The sequence below is a fragment of the Callithrix jacchus genome, chromosome 15, assembly GCF_049354715.1.
Source record: "Callithrix jacchus isolate 240 chromosome 15, calJac240_pri, whole genome shotgun sequence".
Lineage (NCBI taxonomy): Eukaryota > Metazoa > Chordata > Mammalia > Primates > Cebidae > Callithrix > Callithrix jacchus.
Window position 1 is genome coordinate 45,475,411 of NC_133516.1, and position 20,293 is coordinate 45,495,703.

Consider the following 20,293-nt stretch of genomic DNA (forward strand, 5'->3'; position numbering starts at 1 on the left):
TAGTAACCAAAATGATCCCCCACATAGTGAATATATAAATTTACAAACTCAAAAATTATCAAACTTCTAACAGGATATATACAAGGAAAATCATACACAAGGAAATTCTAGTGAAGATATTAGAAAAAAAAGAAAAAAATGTAAGTCAGTAAGATTAAAATGACACAATACATATAGGAAAATGGTTTGAATGACAGTGGAAAACAACATATTACATACAGAGGAACTGAAATGTAAGACCCAAAGGACTTCCCATCAGAAACTGTGGAGGACAAAATAGAGTGGAACATTTTAAAAAGCTGAAAGAAAAACACTAAAATCCCAGAATTTCATTTGAGCAAAAATATCCCTCTAGAATGAAGGAAAAAAATACATGTCTTCAGATTTAAAAAATAGTAACAGAATTCACTGCTAACAGACTTGAACTATAAGAAATGCTAAAGGAAGTTCTTCAGGATGGAGAAAAGTAATATCAAATCAGTGTGAAACAGAGCTTCAGGAAATAATGAAGAGCATCAAAAAAAATAAATGTCTATTTTCTGTGAATTTCTTTAAATTATAAATGATCTTTTAAAGAAAAAACCAATATACATACATTATGTGGTGGCCATAATGTATGGAGATGTAATCAACATGACAATTATAGTTTATGGAATAGTGAGGGAAAGGTAAAGGGAGCTATACAATTTAAAAATTTCTAAATTTCACATAAATTGATATAATGTTAACTATAAATAGATTGTGAAAGTTAAGAATATATATTTTACTCTCTAGATCAATCACTAAAAAATGCAAAGAGGTATAGCCAAAAAATAAGCAGGTAAATTATAACAGAATTCTAAAAAATATTCAGATATTCAAAAGAAGGCAGAAAAGGGGGAACATAGGAATGAAAAGCAAAAAGGAAACACAGGAAATTAAAATTGGAATTATACGCCTAAATCCAATGCTATGAATAAGTACATTAAATGCTAGTAACCTGTCTATTTTTGTGCATCAAATGATATTATTGACTGAGTAGAAAGGCAACCCACAGAATGGGAGAAAATATTTGCCATCACATATCCAATAATGGATTAGTATCCAGAATATATAGAGAACTCCTAAAATTAAAAAAAAAAAAAAAAAAAACTTGAATCAAAGATGAGCAAATCAGAACCACAGAGATAACACTGCACACCCTCTAGGATGGATATTATCAAAACATAGCTAAACAGAAAATAACAATCATTGATAAAGATGTAAAGAAGTCGAAAACTTTCCACACTGGTGGGAATATAAAATGGTGGAATTGCTTTAGAAAGCAATATGTGGCTTCTCAAAAATTTAAAAAAAGAATTACCATAAGATCCCACAATTTTGCTTTTGGATATATATTCAAAATAATTGAAAACAGGGACACATTTGAACACCCATGTTTATAGCAGTACTATATACATAATAGGCAAGAGGTGGAAGCAACCCATGTCCATCAATAGGTGAGTGAATAAACAAAATGTGGCATATACATACAATAAAATATTATTCAGCCTTTAAAAGGAAGGAAATTCTGACACATGCTATAACATGAATTTAACCTGAAGACATTATGCTAAGTGAAATAAGTTAGTCACAAAAGAACAAATATTGTATGATTCCACCCATATAAGAAACCGAAAGTAGTCAATTCATAGAGACAGAAAGTAGAATGGTGGGACTGGGAAGGTGAGAATAAGGAGCTGTTTAAAGTTATTGAAAAATTTTTTTATTTCTTTATCTCTAATTTCTGTAGTTTTTGAAGTTTTTTGAAGAGTGTTCAAATTATTTTAAAAGTTCTGAGGATGGATGGTGGTGAGGGTTGCACAACAATGTTAATGTTTAGTGCCATGAATATTAGATGGTTAAATGATCAATTTGCTATGGATATTTTATACAATTTAAAATAAATACATCTTGTAAAAAGACACTTGGAACAAATAACTATTTTAAAAGATATTCAATTATATTGGCCCTTTTTACTTGTCAGGAGTTTACATACTTTTATCAACATTTCATAGCATCTCCTAAGGGGGTAGGTCTCATTCGTCCTGTTTTACTGACGTGATAATCAAAGCTCAGTGAAATTTTTAATAATAAATGTAAGTACTGAGATTTACTGAACTCCCATCTTAGAGCAATCCCATGCTGAGCTCTTTACATATATATATACACACATACATATATACATATATTTTTTTAAGTTAGTATTCTAAACATTACAATGAAAAGGTAGAGATTCAAAGAACTTGACAGAGAACTACCAATCCAGCAATCCCATTACTGAGTATATACCAAAAGGACAATAAATTGTTCAACCAAAAAGACACAGGCACTCATATGTTCATCACAGCACTATTCACAATAGCAAACATGTCAAATCGACTTAGATGCTCATCAGCAGTGGATTGCAAAAAAAAAAAAAAAAAAGGCAGAACCCCTCCAAGCACACTTTTTCTACGGTCTTGGTGTGAGCTCAGTGTACTTCTCCACATCTTGACTTCAGCCATATGACTTAGTTTCACCAGTGGCTTGAAAGTGAAAGAGATAGAGCGCCAATTGCAACCCTAGGTCTTTAGAGTCAGAGCAAATTTCTGCTTGCTTTCCTGTGTCTCACCCTTATCCATGAGAAGAATATAACCTGGTTGGAAATTGGTCCAGATATAAGAGACATATAGAGGAGAACTACCTGGCTAACCAGCAGACCTGCAGCTTAAAGCGGAGCCACCCAGCCAAGTCAAGATGAGCTTAGCCATGACTAGATAAACCCTGGACTCTGCACAGGTACTTAAGCAAGTTCAGTTGAGACCAATAAAATCATCCTAGCCAGCCTGCAGAAACATGAGAAACAGAAGCTTGCTGTGAAAGCAAAAATGACAGAACCGACTGTAGACATCAACAATTCTGCAATAAGAGCAGAAGGTGTCCACACCCCTCTCTCGGCAGTTGATGAACAACTAAGCAAAAGATCATTAAAGACATAGATGATCTGTACAACATCATCAGCCTCCTTGGCCTAATTGATTTACAGAAATTACATCCCAAAATGACACAATACACATTCTTTTTAAGAGCTTATCATACATTTACTATGGGAGATAAATGTATGATAAGATAGAATATATTCAAGATAGAATATATTCAGAACCATGAAAAGTTTTAATGAATTTAAAATAATTGAATCTATGTCCTCTCACTACAACAAAATTAAACTAGAAACTAATAGATATATTTGGAAATTAGATAACATACTTATAAATAATTCATTGGTCAAAAAAGAAATCACAAGAGAAATTAGAAAATATTTTAAACTGAATTGGAAATGAAAATACAACATAATGATGTGTCAGATGCAGTTAAGACAATGGTTATAAAGTAACACATTGCTTTAAACAGTTATATGAGAAAAGAATAAATACTATGAAATTGATTGCTTAAACTTCCACCTTAATAAGCCAGGGAAATAGCAAAGAAACACCAAGTAAAACAGAGGAAGTAGAAAAGAAATAGAGATAAAAGCAGAAAGCAGTGACAAAGAAAACTAATCAACAACAGAGAAAATTAACACTGCCAAAAGTTGGTTCTTCAAAAATATTAACAAAATTGACAAGCCCATAGCAAGTCTAATCATGGGTAAAAGAGAACACACAAATCACCAACATCAGAAGTGAACAAGGGGTTATCATAATAGATTCTATAGATATTTAAAAAATTAAAGAATATTGTGAACAACTTAATGCCAACAAATATGACAATTAGATTTGGTGTCCAGGACACTAAAACCAGCTACTGCCAAGAGGGATGTTCATGGAGAACTCTGACAGACATCACCAAGTTTTCTTAAGACAATATATTCACACGGGGGGACAGAGGCAGCAAACCACGTTGACATGTATGTACCTATGCAACAATCCTGAATGTTTTGCACATGTACCCCAGAACCTAAAGTACAATTATATACACACACACACACACACACACACACACAAAATAATGTATCTATATCAGAATCCCTTCAGGAGACTCTCTAAATTGGCCACATTGTGCTAAAGGTGGCTCGGAAAATTGGAAAAAAACGAGATATATGCAAATTTCAAATGATATAGGTGCTTCTTTTCTTCCTGAGAATTAAATGCAAGAGTCCCTTCCCTCTGAATGGGCTGATCAATGGCAACCTATCTATAAATTATAATCAAATCAACTTCTAGATAATGTATTTGGATCACTGTGCAAGGTTCTGATAAAATATACAAAAAGATTTGACTACCATGGAGCTTTGAGTATCCATGGAAAGTTTTATTTATTATGTTTATTTTGTAACAATAATAATAGAGCCTACTTACTGTATTCCTACTATGCGGCAAGTGCGACACTCAAAACTGGTTTTTGTTGTTGTTGTTGTTGTTTTTGAGCCACAGTCCTGCTCTGTCACCCAAATTGGAGTGTAGTGGCATGATCTCAGCTCATTGAAACCTCTGCCTCCCAGGTTCAAGCAATTCTCCTGCCTCAGCCTCCTGGGTAGCTGGGATTACAGGCACCAACCACCCATACCCAGTTAGTTTTTGTATTTTTGGTAGAGACAGGGTTTCACCATGTTATCCAGTCTGGTCTTGAACTTTTGACCTCAGGTGATCCACCCACCTCGGCCTCCCAAAGTGCTGGGATTACAGGAGTGAGCCACCATGCCCACTCAAAACTTTATAGATATTTGCCTACCCAGTCAAAAAGAAGCCCTATGAAGTCGACATCATTAACTTCATTTTAAAGGCCAGGAAACTGAGGCAATATGCCTAAAGTTACAATCATGATTCAAGCTGGGTCTGCCTACTGTCAAAATACACGTTACCTAAGTGGTTAAGAATACAGAGTCTGAAACCAAGCAGACCAGCACATCAATTCCAGACCCACAAACCTCCCACCACTTCTGTCTGAGCCTCATTTTCTTCACCTGTAAATGGAAATAAGAAGATGTACCCTTCAGATTCAGAAGGGAATTTAGACAAGAGACATGTTGATAAAACATGGTAACACCTGAACGAGAGTTTTGTCTTGGTTTGTGCTCCCTAGAAATAGACCCTGAGACAATATTCAAGCACAAGTCGTTTGTTTGGGAAGAAGTCCCCAAAATGTAAGACAGTGAAGAATGAGATAGAAATTGGAGGGAAGCCAATAAATAGTATATTATCAAGCAAGTCATCACTTGACTACTGGAGCACATTCTTGCTGGGAAATAGCAGGAGACTGTGTAAAATATGCCTAGAGCTACCCCAACTGAGCGGTGAGAAGGCTGGAGTATCCATTCACCAGCTCCCTGTCCATCACTGAATAAGAACAGCTTCTGAGAGCATTAGCTTGTTGGTGCTATTGGCTTGCTCTTGGCCAACCATATTTCCACAACCAGGAAAAACAAAAGAACAACAGGAAAAAAAACAAACCCTTCGGGCATAGATTTGGAGACATTCGTAGTAAGGAACTTCCTGTGTATAAAGGTGGGTGCTGCGATTTATGGCCAGGGTACCAACAGCAGCTGCTACAACCTTAAGACAAGAACTGTACTCTGAGACAAAGAAGCAAAAATAGAGATTTGCTTTTTTTCAAACTTCTTTAGGAGTCCAGAATGTCTAGACAAACCCCAAGTCTATATCATTTTGAACCAATGTTTCCTTGTTGAATATTTCCAAGCATGATTCCATTTCCTAGACTCCAGAGTAAAATGATCTGGTGAAGAAAGGCTGTCTATTAGTCCCCACCTCCAGGTCAACCTAAGGATTCTTTGCTTGAAGTGGTGAGGCAATCAGTATCAAATCCCCAGCATACCCAAAAATAACCCTAGCATAGTTGCACATCCATCCAAGCCTCAGTTTCCTTACCTAAGAATGATGCCTGCACACCATCTCCCTCTTTGTAAACACAAAGGTTTTCCTAAGCCCCCACAATCTTATTCTTTCAATTCCACATCCCGTGATAGGGGTAGGAATTGAAAGGTAAATAAGACAATGTTTTTGTTTTAAAAGACTTTCCTGCCTAGAAGACAAATAAGTAAGCCAACAATGAGCGTACAAGGAAAATAGTGCTATAACAAAGGCAATCACATAAGGCTAAGAGAGCCACAACAACAACTAAGTAATTAATTAATGAGCAGGAGAGAAAGAGCTTGTCTGGAGGTGACACAAAGTCAGTCTTTGTGGTGGCCTTACCCATCTATTACAGACTCTGCTGCAGCTGTTTCTCTGAACTCCATTCTAGCACTCACACTCAAGATCATGTTCTCACAAGCTGCCCCGCTCCCATAACTCAAAAGAGCAGGGATACTAAGGCAAGCCCATTCCAGGAAGCCAACTCTGGCTCAAGGACTCCCTGATGCCTTTGCTTAACCTTTCTTAAACTCTGAGATAGGCTGGATACTCCCACCATTCAATTTTCTCTCCTTGTCTCCTTCACTAGGGATCAGACTTGCTTTGCTGTCTGACAGCTCTTCTAGTCCTTTCCGGCTTCCTCCAAATTTCTTTTCACACAGACATTTTCTTGTAAGGGAAAAAAAATATATATTTGACTGTTTAATCTTGTCTTGGCAATTTTTGGAGGATCTAGAATAACTGTCTTGAAGGATTAGTAGCAGTTAGGCAAAGAAGGCCAGAAAATGCACATTAACCAGGAGAAATGGCATGAACAAGGGCAAGGTGGAAGGAAAAGCTGGCCCTGTTCAGTCTAAGCAAAAACAACAGCTGGATAGAGTTTAGTACCTATCAGGGTGGTAAGGAAGAGGTTAAGAGCGGGAAATTAGTTTTTGAACTAATAATTTTTGCCATTAAAAGGAATGGCAAAAACAGCAATTACTTTTGCACCAACTTAATATATTAGAAGGAAAAGGGCTAGAAGCAGATCATCCAGAACCTGTTAGGAAATTTGAACCTTTTCCATATGACACTGTGGAAACTTTCGGGAGTTTTAGGGAAAAGGGAACAAAGTCAGGTCCTCATTGCCTAGGCCATAGGGGCAGATGGATCAGAGGACATCAGAACCAGGGACTACAAGGTCAGATAGAAGACACTGCAGTAACTCTGGTGAGCTACCATGAGAATCTGACCTGGGGAGAGCAAAGCTGATAGAGAAGAGAGAAAAGACCCAAATGATATTTACAAGGTAAAAGTGTTAGAACTTGGACACCACTGAGTATGGAGAACGGGTGAAAGTGAGGAGTTGGGGAAAATACCCAGGTTTCTATCACATGGAAGCAGACGACTTCGCTTGAAATGAACTGGCGGAGAGAAACCCACGCTGCTCTTCACTATGTTCCATGACATTCACAACTCACAGTTCTCATGAAATTTAAAAATCACAACCAAGTTGGCATTTCCCAAAGGCACACCCCTAAATCCTCAAAAGCCACTGAGACCATCTCATGCAAGACACATTGCTAGAAATGCGGTTTGCTGATTCTACGATTTGGCCAACCAGTAATGAAATGAAGAATGTATGTGGTGTCTGCAGTGCCTGGGGGATATGGAGGTGGAAAGTCCAGCTGAACCATGCCTCAGTCGTAGAAAGAGGCCAAGGCTAGTGATGAAGAGTAGGGAATCATCAGCACACAGGTAGAAATCTAAGCCACAAGGCTTTAATAGCTCACCCAGAAATAGCAGAAGTCCTGTATAGGTTTCTTAGGGCTGCTGTAACAAATCAACACAGTCTTGGTGGTTAAAACAGCACATGTTTATTATCATAACAAAGCTCTGGAGGTCAGAAGTCAGAAATCAGTTTTATGGAACTAAAATAAAGGCATCAGCAGAGATGCATTCCTTCTGGAGGCTCTAGGGGAGAATCTGTCTCTTGCCTAGTACAGGTTCTGGAGATTGTGCCTGCATTGCTCAGCTCATGGTCTCCTCCCAGCAATGGCTTCACTCCAACTTCTTTTTTTGTCATATTTTCTTCTCTGATTCTCCTGCATCTCTCTCACACAACTTAAAGGCTCCTGTGATTACATCTGGCTTACTCAGATAATCCAAAAATGTCCCCCCATCTCAAGATCTTTAATTTAATCATATCTGCAAAGTCCTCTTGCCACGTAAGGTAACATATTCACTGATTTTGGGGATCAGGACATGGACATCTTTGGGTGACCCTCATTCTGCCTCTGTCAACTAGAGACTAAGGCCTAGAGAACATGACTATTTATGGAACAGGCAAGCCTTGGAACAAGATAAAGAACTAAAGACAGGGATTAATTCCAGACAGTCAGCTACCAGTGACATTTTCAATTTCAAGGGTATCTTGTCTCCAGTTAAAGTTGCTGCACTGAGAAGTGAGGTTTGGCTTTTTTTCTATCTGTGATCTACATCAACAACTCAAGAGTAAAAATCTATTTTGGGATAGAAAAAAGAAACACAGGGATATGCATAAAGAAGGATTACAAGAATCATAATTATCATTCTGAAGTTATCCCTCTCTGAGAAAAATAGGCATCTTCCCAAGGCCTCCTCTCCCTCACTGAAAGGGCTGTGGTCCCTGAGGTTGTTCTTGTTCGTGGAATAAAGCTGGGTTCTGCGTGAACTCCCAGAAGCCCTTGAAACTCCCTAGTTCAGTTCCTCCCTGCTTTTGAGAGGTCACTTCTCCATTTCTAACTGATGACTTTAGGGCTTGATGGCAAATCCAGGCAAGCTGGGATGTCACTCTTTCCCCATGACTCACGGTCAAACTCAGCAGCCTCCCTGTCAGTTTGCTCAGAAAATGGCTGGCTTCAGACATTTGCAGAGGATGGGATAATTTATTGAGTTTTCTCCTCCTCAGCTTCAAGCAGGGAGTCTGACCCTTAAAATGTCCTTGCCGTAAGAATTTTCTATCATCTGTGGCAGCACAAACAGTGAGATGAGGCCAGAGTTCACAGAGTGCGTCTTAGGTCAAATTCTCCAGAACAAAATCCTGATACGAGAATTCACTTGTGATTTTTTTACGAAAGGGCTCCCAGGAAAAACTGATAATGGAATAGGGAAATCAAGAAAGGGGAGAAGAAAAGACTAAATAGGGTAGAATATCGAGCAAAGTAGCAGTTTTAGACTGATCCTATTATTCCTTGGAGTTTGCTCTGCCCAAGGAAAGGAAGCCAGGCTTTCAAAAGCTCTCCACTAGTCAGTCACTTGCTAAAAGCGACCTTTATAGGGTGTGTACTCCTAGCCACTGACAGCTCTCGACATACATCCTGAACACAAAACAGTGCCTGGCACAGAAGTGACAATCAGGAAATATTTGTTGAATAAAATAATTAATATTATTATGATTACTGCCATGGTCTTTTTGTTGTTGCAACATTAAATAATATATATAGAAGTACAGATATGAACACGTGCATTGCATGTCTGCACAAGGCATCATCTCCACGAAATGGTTTGTTTTGTCAAAATACATGAAGTGAGTGCTGCCATTCTAAAACCATCACCAGTATTTTTTACTGCCATTTCTCTGCAGCTAAAAACAGGTGTGATGATCAAAGGAAAGGACAAAAAACTGGGCATCTTTCACTGGCATTTGCCTGAAAAAGAAGAGAATGACAAGAGGTGGAGGGAGAAGAGAGGACTAAGGAGTCCTGTAAAAATACATGGCCAATTTCCACCTGAGGCTCCGCTATTGCTCATCAATTGCCTCTGCGATAGAGGCCAGCTCTGAAATTAGGCAAACCTGAGTTCAAAAGATCCTCCAGAATTTATTAATGGGTGGCCTCAGGTAGGTGGCTTAACTTCTCTAGGCCTCAGTTTTTTCATTTGTAAAATGAATGTAATAATAATAACTTTCTCCTAGGGTGATTCTGAAGACTGAATGAGTGAGCGAATGACCAAATGCATTTACCATGCCTCACAGAGAGTACTCAATTATTATTGTTATTATTTTCATTGTTGTTGTTTGGGCTTTAGTTCCTCGGTCTTTTCCTCTGTCCAGTTCATTTATCCACTCACTCAATTAATATGTATTGAGTGCTGACACAACATGGCGTATCAGAGTAGGCTCAAGAAATACAGTAGAAAATAAGACAAGTATTTAACAGACTCATGCAGTTAACATTGGTAATAATTAAACATTTACTGAACATTTATTCTAACTAGTTTCTATTCCAAATGCTTTAATATACATTGTCCCATTTAATATTCTCACAGTACCTCCATGAAGTTGACCCTTTTGTCATCCTTGTTTGACAACCCAAGATTAGAGAGATTAAACTACTTGCACAAAGTCACACAGCCAAGTGGTAGAGTGAGGTAGACCTCTGTTTAATCTGTGATTAAGCAGCCTCCTCTGTTTAATCACGAGGCCAGGACTCTGACAGGACCTTAGGCTGATCTCCAATATGTGACACCAAGTTGTCAACCAGTCTCTAAGCCTGAGGCTCAGGAACAATACACAGCACTCAACAAATTGAGGAAGATAACAAATTTTCTACTAAACCAAAGCCCTGACAGATCTAATTGAATGCTGGAAGCATTATGATTGCTTGTGATTTGCCCAGGATGAATGGCTCTGCTTGTCTTCATTTCAAAAAGCATCACTCCCTGCCTGTGACACAGCCCTGGAGAATACATATTCTTTCCCCGGAAAATCAGCAAAAACTAATTTCCAAAATATTTTCAACACACCTCCAACTCATGAGCCCAGCTAAATGAAATTAAATGTCACCTTTCTTGAAGGTGAGTCTGTTTTGAAGTTTGAGCGATAGACTGATGTTTAATTTCAAATCCCCAAACATTGAGGCTGTTGATCTTGGTAAGTATAAAGTTTAATATTTCTGAAGAGGATAGATGGAGGGAATTATCCAGGCAATTACAAGTAACATCCATTAAAGAAACATAATAAATATTTAATGAGTTGAAGGAACTGCTAATATAGGAGAAGCTGAGAAAAGTTGGAAGATCAGTATGTGGGGTGGGGTGGGTAGGGGGAGAGAGAAAGAGAGAATTTACCACTTAAAAAAATCCTACTTTCTCAATTCATATATTTATTAGGCAAGAGGACTGGTTCAGCCCTCTTCCCAGAGTTTGCACCTCTCTTTCCAGCCCCTTCTATTAAAACCTAGGAATTCAGGCATGTAATGACAAGTAGATAGAACACCTTACATTTGCAGTCAGAAATGTGCCGCTGGGAGCTGGAAATGTGTTAGCAAGATGGAAGAATTACATCCTAGAATAATCTAAGGAACAAGAAGCTAGACTTGATGTTTATACCCTCTGAAATACAGTGATACTTAACTAGAGGCAGACCTACGAATAATTTTAAATTTTTTTTATATTGAGAGAACAATATTTCCTGCTCACAGCTTCTGCCTAGGTTCTGGCATAAACCAATCCTGTGTTAAAAAATGAAAAAGGCACTGTAGCAAAGGGAGGTTGTAGGAATTAAATGAGTGATTCACAGACGAGTGCCTGGAACCTAGTAAGTGCTGTGTATTAGTTTGAGATTAGTCTAAAATTTAACAGAAGATTGGCACATAGAGAATTGCATTTTAATAAGATCACTTGAGAATCAGGGTGGGTGGAGGATGGATTGGAAGGATGAAATTATAGATGGGAAGATGTATTGGGGGATTGTTACAGGAATCCAGGAGAGAGATGACCACAGCCTGACCCAGCTGGCTGCACTGGGGATAGAAACAAATAAGGCAATTCTGACAAATTCAGAAGATAGAACCCACAGGTCATGACAGTAGTTGACTATGAGTGTACATGTAAATAGAGAAGTCTTGGGTAATATCCAGGTTTTTTAAGCAAATTGCAGTACCATTTAGCAAGAAGGGAAATGTAAAACAGGAGTGGACTGATGAAAAGTTTAGTCTTTATGACCTACTTCTATTTTTCATGCTACACAGTCGCCAAGGGGTTTCAGAACAAAGGTTCAGGTGTAGACTCTGAAGTCTGAAGGCCTAGTTTCTAACCCTGACTGTTCCATTTACTAGTTCTGTTTCCTTGGGTAAATTAACAAGCCTCTCTGTGCCACAGTTTTCCATCAGTAAAATGGAACAATAATAGTAATCTAACTTATGGAAGCCTAATTAATTCCTTATGTAAGGAATATAGCATAGAATCTGGCACATTGATATACTCGCCATACATTTTAGTCTTTGTATTACTACATTATTATTGATCACAAAATCGGTATGCATAATGAACATCTCAATTACTTTCCTTTGAATGGATTTACTTGGTCTGAACCTTTTTCAAACTATTGGCCAGTACTACAAGGGCAAAAGCAGACATTTCAGGTATTGCTGTGAGCATACTATTCCCACCTGAGGGTCTTCTGCATTTCCTCTTGCTGCAGCATTCTTCCTTCTACCTTCAACTTTCACATCACAGTTGAAACATTACTTCAGAACTCCTAGAAGAAAATGTAGGTGAACAACTCAGTCACATTGGTGTCAGCAATGGTTTTTTTGGATATCACACCAAAATCACATGTAACAAAAGCACAAGTAAATAAGTGGGCCTAGTACATCAAACCAAAAAGTTTCTTCACAGCAAAGGAAACAGTCAACCAGATGGGAAGACAACTCATAAGGAGAAAATATTTGCAAATCATAAATCCAATAAGTGGCTAATACCAAAATATGTAAGGAACTCAAATAACTTAATAACAAGAAAACAAATAACCTAGATGAAATATGGGCAAAGAAGCTGAATAGATTTTTTTTTCCCAAAGAAGACATACAAGTGGCCAAGAAGTGTATGAAAAGGTGCTCAACATCACCAATCATTAGGGAAATACAAGATAAAATCGTAATGAGGTATCACCTCACACCAGATAGGATAGCTATTATTAAAAAGTCAAAAGAGACCAGGCCTGGTGGCTCATGCCTATAATCCCAGCACTTTGGGAGGCCAAGGCAAGAGGATCACTTGAACCCAGGAGTTTAAAGCCAATGTGGGCAACATGACAAGATCCTGTCTCTAATAAAAACAGCCAGGCATGGTGGCACACACCTGTTGTCCCAGCTACTGAGGAGGCTGAGGTGGGAGGATTGCTTGAGCCTGGAAGGCCAATGCTGCAGTAAGCCATGCACTCCTGGGTGACAGAGTGAGACTCTATCTTAAAAAATAATAATAATTTTTTAAAACGTATTGACAAGGATATGAAAAAAAGGGAGGTCCTTTTACATTGTTGGTGGGAATGTAACTGGTAAAGCCATTATGGAAAACAATATGGAAATTCTTCCCAAAATTAAAAATATAGTACCATATGATCCAGCAATCCACTTTTTTGAGTATATATCTAAAGAAAATATAATCCATATCTCAAAGAGATACCTTCACTCTCATATTCATTACAGCTTTTTTTTTTTTTTCCTGGAACAAGGTCTCACTTTGTCACCCAGGATGGAGTGCAGTGGTGCAGTCTTGACTCACTGCAGCCTCAACCTCCCAGGTTCAAATGATCTTCCTGCCTCAGCCCCAAGTAGCTGGGACTACAGGCATGTGCCACCATACCTACTTATTTTTGTATTTTTTTGTAGTGATGGGGTTTTCCCATATTGCCCAAACTGGTCTTGAACTTTTGAACTCAAGTGATCTGCCTGCCTTGGCCTCCCAAAGAGCTGGGATTACAGGCATGAGCCACGGCACCCGGCCTCATGTTCACTACAGCTTTATTCACAATACCAAAATATGGAAACAACTTAAGTGTCCACCAATGGATGGACAGATAAAGAAAACATTGTATTCATATACAATGAAATGTTATTCCATCTTCAGAAAGATGAAACTTCTGCCATTTGTGACAACATGGATGAACCCAGATGACATTATCATATGTGAAATAAGTCAGGCACAAAAAGACATATATTGTATGATGTCACTTATATGTGAAACCTGAAAATACTCAAACTCATAGAAACAGAGCAAAAGAGCACTTACCAGGGGTGGGGGAGTGGGGAAAAAGGAGAGATATTTGTTAAAGGCAATTGGAAATTACCAAGTTATATTGACAATCGTAAGATGACTAAGTTCTGGAGACTTAATGTAAAACATAATGACTATAGTTAACAATAAGGTATACTTGCAATTTGCTAACAGAGGCCGGTAGCAGTGGCTCACACTTGTAATCCCAGCACTTTGGGAGACTGAGGCTGGTGGATTACTTGAGGTCAGGAGTTCAAGATCAGCCTGGCCAACATGGTGAAACCCCAATTCTATTAAAAATATGAAAACTTAGCTGGGTGTGGTAGTGCGCACCTATAATCCCAGCTACTCAGGAGGCTGAGACAAGAGAATAGCTTGAACCCAGGATGTGGAGGTTGCAGTGAGCCATGGTCATGCCACTGTACTCCAGCCTGGGTGTCTTAAAAAAAAAAGGAAAATAAATTTGCTATGAGAGTAAATCTTAAGTATTCTCACCACCAAAAGAAGGGGGTAATATGTGAGGTAACGGATGTGTTAAATAGCTTAACTGTGGTCATCATTTCACAAAGTTTATGTATGTCAAGACATCACAACGTACTCTTTGAATATATAAAAATTACGTTTGTCAATTACACCTCAACAAAGCTAAAAAATAAAATTATAAGATTACTTCCCCAGGGAAATTCACCCTGAAACCCTCTAGCCTCACACTAGGTGAGGACCCTGTGCTCGGATTCTCTTATAGTATAATATCCTGATGTTTTTCTTTGAATCATTGTCACAAACTTAATGTCAATCTCCTCAAACCAGACTCTAAGCCCTACGAGGGAAGGAAGCATTTTATGATCTTCCCAGTGCCCAGGCTAGGGCTTGGCACGCAATCAATATAGCTGACTCTTGGACAACACAGGTTTGAACTGTGATAGTCCACTCATACTTGGATTTATGTCAAGCAAACAGAGATGGAAAATACAGTATTTGGGGGATGCAAAACTGCAGTATCCAGGAGGCTAACTTTTGGTGTGTGCACGTTCTACAGGGCTTACTGCAGGACTTGAGTATGTGCACACTTTGGTATACCAGGGGCTCTTGCAACCAATCCTTACCAGTTGTGTGACCTCAGGCAAGTACTTTTACCTCTCTAAGCCTTGCTGTCTTTATCTATAAAATGGAGATAATGATATAATGATACATTCTACTCTGTAGAGTTGTCATAAATGTTAACTGAGAACAGATGTGAAGAGTTCTATGCACAAGGCCTAGAACAGCTAAGTGTTCTAAATGCATGAACTATTACTATTATTATTATGTCTGTTTTGTGTTTGATTTCAGGTTATACTCTCAGTAAGAAGAACTCATCCTCCAACCTCATGTATTTACAGAACCAGATTCCTTGCTTTTCACTAGTCAATTCACCAGTTCTTTTAAGCACCACATGCTAACTATCTAGAACTGTGCTAGCAAGAAGAAAAACTTTCCCATATGATCCTCCAGGTCAGGGAAAAAGCCAAAGTAGAAAAGGAGGATTATTGCCACTGGGAACATATATACTTTTTTTGTGCAATTAGACCATCCTCCCCAACTTTGTTCCAAAACTTCCATTAATCAAATTCTGATCTTTTTAAATCACAAGGATAAAAGCAAAGATGGGTTAAGAAATGTCTCTAATAAAAAAAAAAAAGAAATGTCTCTGATAAATGAGGAGGAGACTAGTTCTCTCAACTTACAAGAGTAAACAATAGTCACAGAGACTATTGATGCCCTATCTAGATATATCTGTTCCTGGCCTGTACCATCCCCTAGCTCCTGCAGTTATTGGCTGCTGACTGTTCATACCTGTGCCTGTTTCCAGATGTTGATGGGTTGCCTAGTCCAAAGATGCCTGGGAGTTGTGACCTCTTCTCCCAAGGATAGTGTGTGGCCAATGGCTGACTGATATGGACATATAAAAGCCAGGCCCTGAGCACTTAGGAAGAACAACTCTGTAGTGCAATTCACACTCCAGAGCATATCCTGAAATCAGGCTGGACATTGCCAAAAAGAAAAGAGAGAAAATCTATGCACCTATTTTTCAGTTCCTTACTGATGTGAGTTGGCTGTGTCCCCACCCAAATCTCATCTTGAATTGTAGCTCCCATAATCCCCGCATGTTGGGGGAGGAACCCAGTGGGAGGTAATTGAATCATAGGGGTGGATTTTTTCTGTGCTGTTTCATGATAGTGAATAAGTCTCACTAGATTCAATGGTTTTATAAGGGCAGCTCTGCCGCACATTCTCTCTTACCTGTAGCCATGTAAGATGTGACTTTGCCTCTCCTTTCTTTTCTGCCATGATGGTGAGGCCACCCCAGCCATGTGGAACTGTGAGTCCATTAAACCTCTTTTTCTAAATTACCCAATATCAGATATTTTTTCATAACAGTATGAAAATGGACTAATACACTAATATTTCTCTCCCTCCCTTACAGATCCCTCTTGAGGTACCACTGCCATAAATCTCTAGTATAAGAATCCACGTCTTAGACTCTGCTTTTAAGAATTCCAAATTCAGATACTGGCCTCTAATTAAACCAGCTATTAATAGGGTTAATGGGACCATTGTAAAAGAGATTAATCATAGCTCAAGAGGATAATGTAAAAAGTATTTTAAAAGGAGACATTTAAAATAGTAAATCAGATAATCATTACTCCTTAATTTTCCATTTGCATAGTTTGAAAAATCCTTCTACATATACTGAAGAGAGGTTGATATTGTCCTTCTCCTTTTTGAGATGGATAAACTGAGGCTCGAAGAGATTAAACTCATCATATTCAAATCCATCTTAAACATTTGGTGGCTATTGCTTGAATTAATTTCTTAAGCCCTGTGCCAGATATTGTAAGCTCACTTATTGAACACCCACTGCAACCATCTTCCCTTCCTCTGCCCTAGAGGCTAGAAAGTACAATGCATGCTTACATGCTTTCCCAGTCTTCTCAGCAGCTTGTGGTGTCCATGTGATATAACGCAGGTCAATGAAATGAAAACTCCTAATTAGGGCTTTTCTCCCAAAACAGAAAGCAAAATTGCAAAATGAAGTGCACTTCCCCTTCTTCCTGCCTGCCCAAACATGACACAAGGCCAAAGGTGGAGCAAGTATCTGGAAAGAATAAGGAGGATGAAGAATAGATCCAGATGTGGGAGATGATGAAACAGAACAAGATGGAGAGGGTGGAATACCGAAAATGCCATGAATCTGGTACACAAGCTGTAGACGGCCTGTCTCCTGTGACCAGCAGCCAAACATAAATAGGAACTGAGACAGATCTCGATGCAAGTTTAGGGAAGTTTAGAAATGCTGCATATGCACACGGCTGGAAGAGAAGTTCAAGTGTTATTTTAAAAGCTTTTTTCATACCTCTCTATGAAAAAAGCCAATATACTCACAAAATTACTTAGCTTGCTAAAGGGAAAAGTCATGGGCAATCATGAAAAATATTCTTGTTTTCCAGTGATGTATGGCCTAACTCCAACTCTCTATAAAATGAAATGTCTTTGCACAAGTGGATGCAAATGCTTTCTTTACTTCTTAACATAGTCCAAATATTATTTTACGTATATTGATTAACAAATAGCAGCCCAATATAATAGGTTCTATAATTAGCTCCTCTTTGTAGGTGAGAGAACAAAGACTGTGAGACTAGACTACCCGTATAAGGCTATTTTTCATTTTAATCTAAATTAATTAAAATCAAATCAAATTTAAAATTTAGTTCCTCAGTCACACTAGACGCATTTTAAATGGCCAGTAAACACATGTGGCTAGTGACTACCATGTTGACCAACACAGATTTAGAGTATTTTCATCACCACAGAAACTTTCATTGGACAGTGTTGCTCTAATTAGCAAAATATTTGCATAAGATTCTATGACTATTAAAAAAAATTTTTTTTTTTTTTGGAGACAGAGTTTTCCTGTTGTTACCCAGACTGGAGTGCAATGGCACGATCTCGGCTCACCACAACCTCTGCCTTTTGGGTTCAAGCAATTCTCCTGCCTCAGCCTCCCGAGTAGCTGGGACTACAGGCACGCACAACCATGCCCAGCTAATTTTTGTATTTTTAGTAGAGACGGGGTTTCGCCTTGTTGACCAGGATGGTCTCGATCTCTTGACCTCATGATCCACCCGCCTCGGCCTCCCAAAGTGCTGGGATTACAGGCATGAGCCACCGCACCCAGCCCGACTATTAAAAATATGAACTCATCCCAACTTCTACCTCATAGGACACAGAAGTTCTGCTTAGGATGTGTTTTGTGTCCTACTTGGTATTGTAACAAATCACCACAGCTTCAATGGCTTACAATCACACAGATTTACTGTGTTGTAGCTCTGGAGGTCAGGCATCTGAAATGGGACTCACTGGGCTAAAATTAAGGTGTTGGCAGAGCTGTGTTCCTCCTGGAGGCTCTAGGAGAGAATCTGCGTTTTACCTTTTCCAGCTTCAAAAGGCCTCCTTATTCCTCGGCTAGCAGACCATTTTCCATCTTCAAAGCCAGCAACCATGAGCTGCATCTTCCCCACACTGTCGTCTGTTTGGTTCTCCCTCTTCTGCCTCCCTCTTCCATTCATAAGAACATGTGATTATGTTGTCCCCACCCAGATAATAGAGGATAATATATCCCTCTCAATGTCTGATAATTAGCAACCTTAATTTCATCTGTAGACTCAATTCTCCTTTGCCATGTCACCAAACATGTTCATAAGTTCCAGGGATTAGGACATGGACATCTTTGGGGTTCATTTTCTGCCTCCCACAAACAGCATTCCCTCCATGACCTGACCCCATTTGTTTTTCAACTTTTTTCCCCCTTGAATCCTTTTTTATATCCCTTGTGCTCCAGCCAAACAAAAATGCTCACTGTCCACCAGCAAGACCATTCAATCCAATAAACACAGTTAAAGCATCTTCTATGCTCTTCAAAGCTAGAGACAAAAAAAGATTTAGAGCAGGTCCCTCTCTAGAGGACCACTTCTCCAGGCCCTTGTTTCTTAGATGTTCCCTTTTCCACAAACAGCATTTTGAAGCCCCACCCGTAGCCCAACTTAGGTGCACTTTAATTCTACCTACCCTAAAAATTCTGTTCGAATACCAACTAATCCACCAGACAATGTCTGAGATCTCTCCAGAATCAGATGGTGATCAGTGGTGGAGCATTTGGCTGCAGCTCCCAAGATGTTTCCAGACACATCTAGGTGTCCCCTTTGGTGACTGTGAGAGACAGGATATGTACCGGATATGGCATAGGAACAGAAGCATGGACTCTAGAGCTAGAAGGCCTGGGTTTGAATCCCACAAGAAATGGCTTTATCTTCTAAGAACAGAGCCTCTTTTTCCTCCTCTCTGTTGTGTATATGTGTGGAGAGAAGAATGTGGGCTAAGGGTCCTTGTGACTATTTAGATACTTACTTCTCTTCATTTCAACTTGTTTATTTCATTTATTTTTGTTACTGTTCTATTTCGATGAAAGGAACCTTGTTAATATTCTTTATCCTTACATTTATCCATGTCTATTTCAGAATCTTTGTTGAGTGCCTGGGTAGAGCATCCAGAAAGGGTCTGTGAACACATAGTGTCACAACAATGCCAAGGACTTTGTGATAGTGATAAATGAACTTCAACACAAAAGAAATCTGAGACCCTACCAATGAGGACAGATGGAAAATGAAATCATATTTTTCAGGGTGATTTATCTAAAGTCATTTATGAGAAGACATTTTGGGGCAAACAGGCCACTGTAGAGGAGATATCTCTCAGGGTAAATCAACCACCAAGGAGGGAAAGACTGTTTTTATACAGCATGGCCTCTAAATGCAAGCCAATACTTCATCTGTTGTTAAACTGAAAAATAAGAAACTCATTCAATACTAGAAGAGGAAAAATCACTTTTTAGCTTTTTGGGCTTACTGAGAGAGACTGCAGTGTACACGATGCACTGTTTTGGCACTTTATTGATAATTTAAAGGATTTTCAAGGGTAATTTTGGTGCTACAATTTTTGCCACATGTGCTGACTTTAAACACTAACTCCCACATAAGATATGACACTACCCTTAAGTCCTTTAGTACTTCAGGCCTCAAAAATTATTCATATTATATGAGTTTCTTGAAAAGCTCTCTGATTCTAATGGAAATCTCCCCACTAAATCCTAGTATTCAAGTTTGCTTTTGAACAACTCACACTTTTGGCTGCTTTTAGCATCATGGGCCCAGGCTCTAAAGAGCTTAGGGTCAGATGGGCTTTGAAGTTTAATTATTAAAGCAGCAATTATACAACTGAGAAGAATGAAATCGAAAATGAATCCAGCAGCTGATAGTGGGGTGAGTTTGAGAGGAGTCATGGGAACTGTAAGGACTAAAAGTCACAGA